The 13,413-nt window shown below is 50.3% G+C and overlaps 1 long non-coding RNA gene across 2 annotated transcripts in view; it reads left to right on the forward strand.

Moving 5' to 3' along the window:
• Positions 1 to 3,948: 3,948 nt before the first annotated feature.
• LOC116738062 overlaps positions 3,949 to 13,413 on the forward strand; it is a 55,351-nt gene continuing 45,886 nt past the window's right edge. Inside the window, exons 1-3 of one of the 2 annotated variants that reach the window (XR_004343587.1) lie at positions 3,949 to 4,007; positions 4,300 to 4,356; positions 6,239 to 7,505. This is a non-coding gene — a long non-coding RNA (uncharacterized LOC116738062). Of the gene's footprint in view, positions 4,008 to 4,299; positions 4,357 to 6,238; positions 7,506 to 13,413 lie in introns of those variants that run through there. The other variant, XR_004343588.1, reaches the window with a different exon arrangement.

The raw sequence follows: 13,413 nt of genomic DNA on the forward strand, positions 1-13,413 counted from the left end.
AGGTTTGCATGATTCCAAAGGTTCTTTATGCCCGGAGTGTGATAGCACCTCCCTACATCATGCTGATTTACTGAACACCTGGTAAGGGCCAGGTTCTGAGCTAAGCACCCTACATGCTTTTCCCCACTTAACTTTCCCAATAGCCCTCTGAGATAGTGTGTTATTATTATTATCTTATGGGGAAGGAAACTGCCACTCAGAAAGAATGAGGATCTCAGTTACTCAGCTTGGCTCTTTCACTGTTAGATCCAGGGTCCTGGGGAAATACCCTTCCACACTTAATCTTTCATGATTGTGCTTCACCTCCAAGGTCCCCTCTGCCTCACTACCCACCCGTGTCTCTACTCTTCCTTCTATTTAGGGGTCTCCTTACCCAGGCTGTGTCTTCATCCTGGCCCCGCTGACCCTGAGCCGAGAGTGTTGAGGTGTGCCCCCCACCTCCACCTCTGAACAACCTACTGCCCCTCCCACCGCCTCTAGGTCTGCTGGGAATTGGCCCCTAATTGCATCTCAGGCTGGGAGGCTATTAGCCTGTGATTGCTTCCCCAGAGCCTGCCTTGCCCCCTAGGTACACACTTTCAGCTTCCCTTGGGGTTTAAGATGACGTAAATCACCAGTGCAAGGTCCTGGCCAGCTTAGCTCCCCAAAATCCCTGTCACCCAGCCATCCTGAGTAGGCCCCTTCCCAGGGAGCTAGGTCCCTTCACTGTGGGGCAGCAGGAAGGGGTTCCCCACAAGTCAAGCGTGCACACACACACACCCTGTAAGTGCTGCTGCTGGGAGATCCTCCTACTGATCCCCTGCACACTGCTGCTCCCCTCCCTCCCTGTAGCACACTGTAGGAGGCCAAGTGCTCAGCAGTTAGGATGCCTGAGCTCTTTTCCTGGCTCACACACTCCCTCTCTGTGACCTTGGGCAAGTTCTTTCCACTGTCTGGGCCTCAAAAATTGGAGGTTCATCCTGGTGATCTCTAACTAGCTTAACTGACCTCTAGCCTGAAAGATAATACCATTTTGATAACTCTTGGAGTTTTCCTTCCACTATTATCTAATGAATGGTAGGCATGGTGCCAGGCATTGAGGATTCTAGAAAGGCAAATTCTTGCCCTCACAAAGTTCTCCGCCTTGAGAGGGATAGGGCCAGATAGTTCTACAACATAGAGTGATTAGAGCTGGGAGGGGGCTGGGGAAACCACAGGCTATGGAGGGAATGGGAGAGGCCAGGGTTGCCCTGAAGTACCCAAAGGCAGAATCATTTCTCGCTTGGAGAGGCAGTCTGAGAAAAACTGGCTTCAGGGTTTCTGAGACCTAAAGAATGAGGAAGGAGGGTAAGATGTGGGGCTAGATCAGCAGAGGGAACAACAGTGGGAACAAACATGGAGGCTTTGCGGGGAGACGTGTCAATGTAGAGACCAGAAGCGTGGACAGAGGTCCTATCAGTTATGTTTGAGAGTTTGGACTTCACTCTGAGGACAGTGAGGAGCTGTAGAAAGATTTGAGGCAAGAGGATGATGTGGCTGCCATATGGAGGAAAGATTGAGGGCCAGGGGGGAGGGCAGGAGACCTTCCAGAAGACTCGTAACCATGTGTCTTACCTCTCCTCCAAGTGGGAACAACCTCTCCTGTCCCCAGCAGCAAGGGAGGCAAGACTTTCCTCCTTCCTCAACTTTTCCCCCCACACTCCATCTCCCTCAGGGGGAAGATCGGAGGTTGGGGAGGCACCCAGAGCCACATGCCCTAGGAAGGAACGAGAAGGGAAGGTGTCTGGTGGTTTGATGACCAGCTGAAGCCCCCGGAGGGAGAGCTCTCTGTCACTTTCAGAGCAGCAACACTCCTGCTCTCTCACCTAGGGTTAATCTCTGCCTGTGCCAGGGACACTAGAGCTGGGAGTATCTTTTCTTCCCCCTCCAGTCCCTCTTTTCCCTCCCCCTCCTGTGCCACCTCCTCTTCTGGACTCTCAAGGTCCCTGCCTCTGGTTCCCCAGGGCTCCTTCTGGAGCCTGAAACAGTGTGCGTGTGCGTGTGTGTGTGCGTGCGCACAGGCTAGAGGATGTGGTGTGTATTTGTGAAGCACAAGACAGGTGCCATTAGCCCTGCCATGGGGCCACCATCCGGAAGTAAGCCTAAGGGCCACTCAGGTCCCGAAAGGGATTTCAGGAGGATTCAGAGATTAGAGAATTAAACTTCCAGCTGCAGCCTCTGTTGAACCTGGAATCCTTGTGGCCCCATAAGGGTCCTGTGTAAAGCACGGAGCTGGGCCAGGCCAGGGTGACATGGGACTCTTGGGCTACTGCTCTGAGTCCTGTCTCCAGAAACCCAAGGCTTCCTCAGGCAGCTTCCTAGATAGGGACGTGGACCACTTAAATCCCCCACCCAGGCCCAGACATGCAGGGTGCCATCTCCCCTTGGTCCTTGTGCCTCTCCCAGCACCCCCCTCCCCCACAGGCAGGGTATTCAAGCCCACCCATCATCTCCAACACCCTGTCAGAGCCTGCCATGCCTGGGACTGCCTCTGTAATACACATTTCCACTTTTCTCCATCTCCACAGCCTTCACCAGCCCAGACCCCATCCATATTCTCACTCATCTCCCCGTGTCCACCCTTGCCCTGCACTTATCTGATCCCCACAGTGCAGCCAGATACATGTTTCTCTAAGAAAACTCAGGTCACTGGGGTGCCTGGATGGCTCAGTCAGTGAAGCGTCTGAGCCTTGATTTCGGCTCAGGTCATGAACTCAAGGTTTGTGAGTTCAAGCCCCTCCTCAGGCTCTGCACTGACAGTGTGGGGCCTGCTTGGGATTCTTCATCCGGATCTCTCTCTTTCTCCCTCTCTCTCCCTTTCTCTCAAAAATAAATAAACCAACATGTAAAACAAAAGAAAAGAGGGGCGCCTGGGTGGCTCAGTCGGTTGAGCGTCTGACTTCGGCTCAGGTCATGATCTCACAGTCCGTGAGTTCGAGCCCCGCGTCAGGCTCTGTGCTGACAGCTCAGAGCCTGGAGCCTGTTTCAGATTCTGTGTCTCCCTTTCTCTCTGACCCTCCCCCATTCATGCTGTCTCTCCCTGTCTCAAAAATAAATAAACATTAAAAAAAATAAAAAAAAGAAAGAAAAGAAAACTCCGGTCACTACTCTCCTCAGTGCCCTTTAGTGAATCCATGTTACCCATAGGATAAAAGCAAAACACTTTGTCATGGCTCACAAGGCAGGTTTTACCACACTGGCCTCTGCTCTTGACTGTCCCTCAGCACCACCACAGAAGGGGAGCTCAGCTGGGAACTCTCACCTCCAGGCCTTTGCGCCTACAGTTTCCACCGTCAGTCCCTCCCACTCACCATCTCCAGGCAAATCCATCCTCATTCCTCAGCTCTCAACGTGGGTCAGGTCCTGCCAGAGCCTCTGATCGCCACACAGTCACCCCCTTTGGGTTCCCATAGGCCCTGGAACTTTGCCTGTCACAATTCTGACCACACTGTACTGGAAGGGCCTGTTTAATGTATTCATCACCCACACTTTGCTGTATCAATCAATAAGCACTCCTCGTATTCCAAATGGATGAAGGAAGGAGCAAGGTGAGAGAAAGAATGGAGGGTACCACAATGCAGGGTTCAAGTGCAAAGACACTATAACCACTAATATGCTTATAATAATAGTCACAGCTGTTATTTACCATGTGCCCACTCCATTCCAGGCACTGTGCTAATAAACATTATCTTCTGGGGTGCCTGGTTGGCTCAGTTGTCAAGTGTCCGACTTTGGCTCAGGTCATGATGTCACAGTTCTTGAGTTTGAGCCCCACGTTGGGCTCTGTGCTGACAGCTCAGAGCCTGGAGCCTGCTTCGGATTCTATGTCTCCCCCTCCTTGCTCCTCCCCTGCTCCTACTCTGTCCCTGTCTCTCTCTCTCAAAAATAAATAAACATTAAAAATTTTTTTGTTTTAAATAAACATTATCTTCTTTCATTTCCCCAGTGTCCTGGAGAGGAGACTTACTGCTATCATCCCCATTTTACAGGTAAGGACACTGAAGCCCAAAAATATTAAGTTATCCAAGATCATACAGCCAAGAGGTGGTACAGGCTAAATCTTCCTGAGGGCTTAAGTAGGGAGTCACTCGGCAGTCCCCAAGAAGAGATCACTGGAGCCCTCTTCCTAACCCCACACCAGGAAAAGCTTCCCTGGCCATGTAGTAAAGAGTTTTTGAGTCCCTAGAGGGAAGGTGTGTCAGCCCACCTTGGAATGCTCTAGGGGGTATAAGAGAAGCCAGCCCCTCATGACACCACTTTTCCCACTCGTATCTCTTTCAGAAGCTGAAGAAATCCGGGAAGTCTGGAGCACACATCCCCTCACCATCAGGGCAGAAGGTAAGGTGCTGAATTTAATAGCAAAGTAAATTTGGCTTGAGAGGAAATGAAATTTCTTGGTCAAGGTGAGTGTGTCTGGGAGAGCCAAGAATGGGATGGAGTGGGGAGGAAGGGGGCAATTGGGGGGGCTGCAAAATGGGGGAGTGCAGATCTAGAATTATTAGAATGTTGATTATGTCCTCTTGATTGTTAATGAAATCCTTCACCTTGGATTTCTAGACGAGGGGGAAAGCTCCCAGAGCTCATTTTCCTGCTGATGAGAGCAAGAGAGAGGGCAGGAGGGGGCAGAAGACTCTCAGCTTAGGCAGAAATTAAATTCCACCTAAAGAAATGGGACTGAACAAGCCTGGCCACTGCCATTTGGAGGCAGAGCCTTGGGCTCACCCAAGGTCCCTGGTGGAAATGGAAGGAGACTTCTGGGTCAGGAGTGGCCCAGGGCCCCACTCAGGCAGCAGACTGCAGCTCCCAGAGTAACAACAGCTAACATTATTGAGCACCTTTAATGCAGCCCAAGCCAAGGAATGTGCATGTATTGTCCCATCAAATTCTCCTAACAGCCCTTGGTGGTAGGTACTATGATTGTACCCATTTTGTAGATGAGGACACTGAAGCACAGAAAGGACAGAAGCTTGTCCAAGGTCCTGTAGATTGTAAACAGAGGCACTAGCCACCAGCCCAAGCAGTATGGCACCAATGCCTGTCTGAGATCTGCAGGATGTCCAGCTGTACCACTTCCTTCACCACATTCCAGAGCCTCAGCTGCCCCATCTATAATATGGGGCCAATAACAGTTGTCACCATGTAGCGCTGTTGTTAGGAGTCAGCAAAGTATAAAAAATTAAGTTAAGAACAACTCATCCCAGACATAGTATTCCCTTTGGAGCCTTGGTCCTTGTTCCAGACATGGGGAGGTGTCCTTTCCAGCAAACTGAGCACTTGTGATGTATAGGCACTGTTCTAGGCACGGGGGATGCTAACAGTGAACAAAATGGACAAGTCCCCACCCTGTGGAGCTGGGGACTTCAGAGAGGACAGGCAGACCACAAACAAAATAAGCACATGATAACCTATGGTAGAAATGGGAAATGCAAGGGTACCTGGGTGGCTCAGTCAGCTGAGCGTCCAACTCTTGATTTCAGCTCAGGTCATGACACCAGGGTTGTGAGATTGAGCCCCGCATCAGTCTCCATGCTGAGTGTGGAGCCTGCTTCAGATTCTCTCTCTCTGTCCTTCTGCCCCTCCCACAGTGCATACCTCCCCCGCCCCACCCCACCCCCACCCCCGCCGTCAAAAAAAAAAAAAATGGGAAATGCAATAAGACACAAGCAAGCAGCCAAGGGGGAGAGGGAGAGCTGGTGAGAAGACTGCAATGCAAATAGGATGGTCAGAGAAGGCCTCACAGAGAAAGTGACTTGGAGCAAAGACTCAAGGGAAGTGAAGCACGTATGAGAGGAAGAACATATGGAGAGGGAACAGCAGGCACAAAGTGCAGAGGCTCTGAGGTGGAACCATAGCTGGCAAGTTGCAGGAAGAGCAAGCAGGACAGAGTAAGTGCATTAGCAAAGGTAGAGCAGTAGGAATTAGAGTCACAAAGTAGTGGGAGATTGTGTAGGGCCTTGTGGGCCTTTGTAAGAACTAGCTTTTATCTGAGTGAGACAAGAATCCACCAGAGGGTTTTAGGCATGACGTGATTTATGTTTTAAAGGTATCACTCTGACTGTGGTGTTGAGAATAGACTGTAGGGGGTCGAGGACAAAAGCAGAGACGAGAGGTAGGAGGCTCTTGCAGTAATCCAGGTGAGAGCAGCTGGTGGCTTAGTTCAGGGAGGTGGCAGTGGAAGTGGTGGGAAGAGGTCTGATTCTGGATTCTGATTCTGTTGCAGAGAGAGGTAAGCCAGCAGGAAGAGCCGATGGGACCACATGTGGGGGATGTGAGAAAGACGGGAATCACAGAGGACTCTGGGGTTTTGCCTTCTCCATCTCTCAGTTCCCTAAAGACGATCCCTCCCTTTAACATCCAACTCTATCCTCCCTGACCTCCTTCTGAGTCCCCTGAAACACCCTCAGCTCGTGGAGCTTTATTCACCATCCACTTCTTGCCACCCTTGTCTCCCTGCACTGCTTGGAAATTTGCCTTACAGAGCCCCAGGTTGAGGGCATAGAAGTTGACCCAGAGTATACATCTGCCTCATGCCTTCTAGGGCCCCCAAGTCCTTCCTCAGCTCAAGGGGTCCCATCGTGTCTGCTGTCCACCTGAGCAGCCCCTGAGGTCCCTGGCTCCCCCCAACTTTGGTGTTCCTTCTCTTGCTCCCTGGAACAGGTCCTGCTCCCTACCACACAGCTCTGTTCTTCCTAGTCACCCAGCTGCCTCCCATGCTTCCCCTAGATCTCAGGTGGGCACCCCACCACCACCCAGGAAGCTTGCCACTCTGGAGGAAGCCCCTTGTTCTAGCCCTGATCTCTACCACAGGGGCAAGTTCATCTTGTGTGATTATTTGATGAAAGTCTGTCACCTCACCTGACTGTAACCTCCACAAGGGCAGGGGCCCACCTGTGTCCCCAGAAGCAGGCAATTCACTAAAAGAGACATTCAGTGGATTTGACATGGAGCCTTAGGCTTTTGGTAAATTAACTTTCATTGACCAAAATCTTCCAGCTGCTAGGTAAATGCCTGGCACATAGCAGGTGCTCGAGACATAGTTATTAAGGGATGAATCAGTCAATGCGTCAGAGTTCGCCTGGAAGACTGTGGAATGTGACAAATTTTCTGAGCCTCAGTTTCCCCATATGTAATCACAGGAATGAGAACACCTACTTTGGGAGTTGTGAGGATTAAAAAACAGGAGACATGAGCAGTGCCTCACACTAGTAGCTGCTCAATAATTGTCCCTCCGATGCATGTTCAGACAATTACCACCTTACAACTCCCCCATGCTTCCTCTCCCCTCCCCCCATCCTGTCCGGTCCTCTCTTCCCCAGCCTCCTCCCCTCCCTAGGACTCTCAGGGGTGGAAGCACCACAGCCTCCAAACACTCCCCTTCTCCCCCAAGCTCCCCAAATTTGCCACTGGTTACATATTGATCCTGTTTAACTTTCCCAATGGATGATAAACACGAAATTAAAATGACTTCCTGGAATATTAATGTAGTAAATGGCCCTATTAAAAGAAAGAAAATACAGCTGAGAAAATTCGCTTTGATGTAGCGTTTCTGCAGGAGGCTCATTTATCTGCAGCTCAGACTCTCAAAATGAGATTCTGAAGGTTTCTCTGATGTCTCTTATTTTTCCCTCACCCAGAATTTAAACAGAAAATAGAATCACAAGCTGGTGTCATAAAAACGTGGGCCTTTTCCCTTCTCAACTAAAAAGCAAATGAAAACAGGGCCAGGTAGATGTCAGTCTCTGCAAACACTGGTCTGAGGATGACACCTGCCTTTCCAGATTTCTCCCGCATCTTGCCCACAAGAGGCCGGTCCAGGCTGCCAGGCTAACTTCTGAGGGTCATTGGGGTACTCAGAGGTCTGCACGCTGCTGCTGCTGCTGAAATCAGGAAAGGGGATTGAGAACCGCAGCAGGCTGTGTCCCAGTGTGGGCAGATACTCACATTTTGGTGGACTTGAAATCTTGGCTCTGTCACTTAGTAGCTATTTGTTCTTGGACACCTTTCTGAGTCTCTGTTTCCTCATCTAACAGATGTACTAACAGTCTAGTACCTAACTCACAGGGAAGTTGTAAAGGTTGACTAAGATAATGTATCTGGCATGTGGTAAGTTGCTCAGGGTTGCACTTGTCTGTTACTGTTATTTTTTTTTCTTTTTTTTTTAATGTTTGTTTATTTTTGAGAGAGAGAGAGAGAGAGTGCAGGGGAGGGCCAGAGAGAGGGAGACAGAGGATCTGAGTCAACACAGAGCCCAATGTGGGGATCGAATAACTCATGAGCCGTGAGATCATTACCCGAGTCGAAGTTGGGAGCTTAACCGATTGAGCCACCCAGGCGCCCCTGTCTGTTACTATTATTAAAAATAATAATTTGTGTTATTTTTGCAACCAGTCATTCAGGCCCAGGCTGAGATGCCACCCCCTCTAAGAAGTTCTTCCTCAGCTGGGTCATGTGTTTCCTTTGAGTGGCCACAGCTCTGAGCTCCCCCCATCCCAGCACTGGTTACTCCCCTGTCTTTCCCAGCAGTCTGCACCTCCACGAGTGCTTGCCTGGGTCTTGCTCATGATTATGTCCCAGGGGCATATGGTAGAACCTCAATGTTTTGGATTCAGAGCCAAGGTGCTGGTAGCTGATGTCCCTGGGCCAGCTGGTATGGTCTGCAGATTTGTCTCATGGGCACAGGGTCCTTCCATGCAGCCCTCAGAACTCAAAGCTCCCAGGTTGGAGATGGCTGTCCATCCATCTCCCCCAGATCTGGACTCCCTTGTCTACACCTTCCCTGGGTTTCATCTGGACTCTCAGGAGCCCCCTCCTTCCTCCCTGGCCTCAGGTAGGTGGCAAACAGAGCAGCTCAAACCAAGGCTTCTAGGATTAACTCTTTCCTCCCTTCTCCCATCGGTCCCCTCCTCCCCCCACCTGTCTCTTCTCCTCAGCAACTTGTGTTGAGAGCCTTCATCTCTTTTACTTGGATTTGGCCCTTTGGGCAGGTGGAGGGGGCTGCATGCCCTCTGCCTGGGTTGAGCTTCCTGGGATGCCCTTGGATGAGCATAGGGTGGACCCAAGACTTCCCTAATTGGCAAAAGCCATAGCTCTGCCCCCCCCCCCCCCCCCCCCCCGCCCCGGCACCTGACTCTTTTGGTCCTTCCTGCTGTCAGACAGACTCAGGACCCCTATGCTGAAAAGAAGAGAGTAGCCCCACCCTCCTAGGCAGCCAGAGCCCTGGCACAGTGCTTCTGAACCATTCCCATTCTAGACCCAGCGCACACACTCACACACATGTAGTTACACGACCAGCACTAATACTCAGTCACACAATCCCTGTTGTCCACAGCAACAGGAGTGAAGAAAGAAAAGGCACCCCTGTGGATGAGGGGAGGGGGGGTTGGGGGGGGCTGGGGTCTGTGAAAGATCAACTTGCCTGCTGGGGGCACTGTCTTCCCCAGACCCCTCCCCAGCGAGCCCAAGGCCCCCCAGCAGGAAAATGAGAGGATGGAGCAGAGGGGTTAATTTGGAGAAAAGCAGCAGCTGCTTGAAACAGTGAGGGCGGGCCCCAGGGCAAGAGCTGCTCCTGCTGAGATAATGATTGTGAGGGATGCTGGGGTGGGGGCCACCCGCACACCACCCCCCAAGCCAGCACACCCCCGAAAGCCCTCCTGTTCAGGCAAGTTATCTGTTTGGGCATGCACGCACGCACGCATGTGCACACACACATACACACAGAAGCACCATAACCATCTGGGCCTAAGACACAGTCCCTTACACACAATTATACAAGCCCTGGCTCTCTGGGTTTGAGTATAAACCCATTCGGAGACACAAGCTGCAGACAGCCTTGGCACTCAGCAGTCTGTAACACACACATGCGCGCACACAAACACACCTACACTTCACCTTTCCAGTGTCCTTGTATCAGGTCTGACAGTATGCCAGGGTGAACCCAATCACTGTACAAGGACAGGGGATGCCTCCCTGTGAGAGTAAGCAGAGAGTTGGGGACGAGGGAGAGGAGGGGCTGGGCCCTCCTACCAGCAATCAAGGGACTGGCCAAGGCCAGGTCTCTAGATCTTCTTGGGTCTCCTTCCTCTTGGAGGCTAAACATTGTCTCATATCAAACACAAGAAAGCACAGCCAGATCCCATGTTACATATCATTTCTATATAACCATATGATCTGAGCAGCTTTGCAGTTGGCACAGTTATATTTCGTAGATGTATAATTAAGCATTTATTACATGTGATTTCTTTTTGTGGATTCTCTTCATATTTGAGGTCATTGATGTCATTGATACTTTTCAGCAGAACCCTCAAAAGCCTCTCGGGTCCTGGGTCTTGAGCCTCTGGTGTGTGATGGGAAACAGGGCCCTGGTGAAGGGACAGTGGGCATGGAGTGGGGGGACGCCCCTCTTGTGATAGCTAGCATAGATAGACCAGGGACTCGTGGGCAGGAGACCCCCTTAGTCCAGGGCCCAGCTTGATTATCACCGGTTCCTATCTGTTAGAGCCCGAGAGAGAGCTAGGTAAGGACTTTGGAGCTGGCAGCCTCCACACTGAGGCTCACACCCTGAGGCACCACACTTTACTAACCTGCAGTCTCCAGCTGCAGACTGTGCCTGGACAGCTGTGTGCAGGCACCAAGACAAACACTTAGATATGGGTCCTAAGATATACTCTTTAGCAGATGTACCTCTCACCACTTGGACGCATACCCCAATGGATATATGTTACCCCAATTCCTAGGTACACATGTGCACAGAGACTCTGACTCAGGCAGATTCATTCCAGATCCCCCCCCCCCCCCCCCCCCCCCCCCAAACACAGAGACTTACTTGGAGTGGAACAGAAGTACTCCCTGAGCAAGGCCACCTGTGGACATGCCAGTCTGACACTTGAGTCCATTCGGTGAAATACCCAGGCAAATAATTAGAGATACCCACATTTGCCCATCCTTCCTCCCCCTTTTTCTCACAACCACCCATACATGCTCTCTGTCCTGTCATGGGGAGACAGAGCATCCCAGCCCCACAGAGCCCAAGGGGACTGATTAACAGGAAATTCTACGAATGCCAATTAGAGCAAACTTTACTGAACAAATTGTTTGCAGTTGTGCCCCGGAACCATCATGAATTTTAATCTTGCATTGATTTACACTGATGGGAGGTTTACAGATGCCAGGGCCTTGTGTGCCTCCTACTCCCTACCCCCCCCCCCCCCACCGCCCCATCTGGGAGGAGTCATCGGGCCTTAGACTCAGGAGCCTTAGGGGCAGCCTCCAGCTTCTGCTGGTCCAGAGATACCAGCCCGGAGCCAGTACCCCCACCCTTGCCTGGAGAGACCCAAGATGCCCGGAAAATGGGCAGGTATTTTGGAAATGCACAGGCTAAACATATGTGGTATGGATGAAGAGGACCCTAAATTTTTAAGGACCCCTATAATCTGGGAAGGGGCTGGGGTTTCTGGAGTTTCTGAGGCTGGACACGAAAGCAAGGACATAGATGTGGATATAGACACAGAAGTAGCAGAGACACAGAGATAGGCACAGATGTTGTAATAGTTCCAGTATTATCTCAACTAACATAACTTCCAATATGTATATAACTTCAGTCCAAATGACCTCTTCCTAAAGGAATTTCATTGTGTCCTACCCTGCCTTCCACTAAACCCTCCCAAGGTGTCCCATTGCTTAAAAAAAAAAAAAAATCCTTGGCTGAGCTGCACCTCCCACACTTGCCCCTCGGTTACCCAGACACCCACAGCCCCCATATAGGGGCCAGTGTTCCCTCCCAGCCTCAGGGCCTTTGCATATTCCATTCCTTTGTCTGGAGGAGTTTAAGTACTTAACTTCTATTCATCTTTCTGGTCTCAGTTTAAGTGTCACTTCCTCAAGGAAGCTTCTTTGACCCTCTGTCCAGATCAACTCTCCTTACCTCCCTGCCATTAAATGCTCTCATGGCCCTTTCATCATTAGAGTATAAACTCCATGCAGACAGGGACTATATTTGGTTTTGCTTACTACTGTATCTCCTGTACCTAGCACAGGGCCTGCCCTAGTCTGTATTAATGAACTTTTGTCATAATAATGTTGTACAATAAACCACTACAAAAATCAGGGTCATACAACAGTATTTTTTGCTGGCTGACTGGATTTTGGTTGATCTTGACTAGGCTCAGGTGGGCTTGGTTTTATATTGAGGGGCACCCTGGCTGGCACTTCTTGAACTCAGGGTTGTAAGTTCAAGCCCCATGTTGGGTGGAGAGATTACTTAAAATCTTAAAAAAACAAACAACTGTGGATTGAGTACAAACCCGTCTCATATTTCTCTAACCATTGTTGGACCAGCAACTACTTCAGGGATGTTCTTCTGCAAGAGGCAGAGACGCAAGAGAGCTTGGCTAGGCACACTAGCACCCTCTTGGCCAAAGCAAGACCACGGCAAGGGTATGGATATGGTAGGGGGCCAGTTAAAACTACCACATCCTCAGTAAATATGGTGGTGTGGAACTGAGTGCTTGTTCTGTGACACGTACTTTACATGTATTAATTTATTTAATCCTTGAGTCAACCCTGTAAATCTGATTAACCCCATTAAAAAAGCCTCTAAATGAAAAAATAGAACCTGCACAAAGTAAACAATTCAAATAGTACCAGTTTTATTCAATGAAAAGTAACTGTTCTTGCTACTCGTATCCCTTGCCCTACTCCCCAGAGGTGAAACACACTTTCTGTTATTTTGTGGGCTTTCCAATATAGTCTACGCATATACAGGCACACATGTATATGAGTATCCCTTCCTAAAGATTTGCCTTGTTCTGCATCTTGGTTTCTTCTGTTCTGCACTTTAGTTTTCAATTAAATAACATATCTTGGAACTCCTTCAACGGTTGATTTGATCTACATTATTTTTTATTTATGTCCATTTTACAGATAAGTAAACTGAGGCTTAGGTGAATGAAGAAATTTGCACATGGTATTACAGCATGACAGAGGCAGGGCTGGGATGGAAATTTAAGCCTGCCTGACTTCAGAGCCTGTGCTCATAGCTGCTCTGTTCTACTCATATGGCTGGGGGAACCCACAAAGTCCCCCACATGAGGAGGGTAAACCCAGAAGAATCTCTGGGCTCTAGCTGGGGGCATTCTCAGGGACCAGGGATGGCAGTGGGGGCCCTAATGGTGCTGGGCCTCTCCAGAGTCAGCCAGGGAACCTACTAGCACTGGGGCTGACGAGTTGGGCCCTGGGCCTCAGTATTCCCCTCAGACCACTCACCTTTCTTGGTACCCCAGCACTAGCCTCATCTTCCCCTTTGTTCCTCTGTACAGGAGGAAAATGCCTTAGGCGGGAAGATAGGGGGCCTGGGACCATTCTTTACTCTGCCTCTAACTTTGTGCCTTTGGGCAAGCT

The sequence above is a fragment of the Lynx canadensis genome, chromosome A1 (genome assembly GCF_007474595.2).
Source record: "Lynx canadensis isolate LIC74 chromosome A1, mLynCan4.pri.v2, whole genome shotgun sequence".
In the NCBI taxonomy this organism is placed as follows: domain Eukaryota; kingdom Metazoa; phylum Chordata; class Mammalia; order Carnivora; family Felidae; genus Lynx; species Lynx canadensis.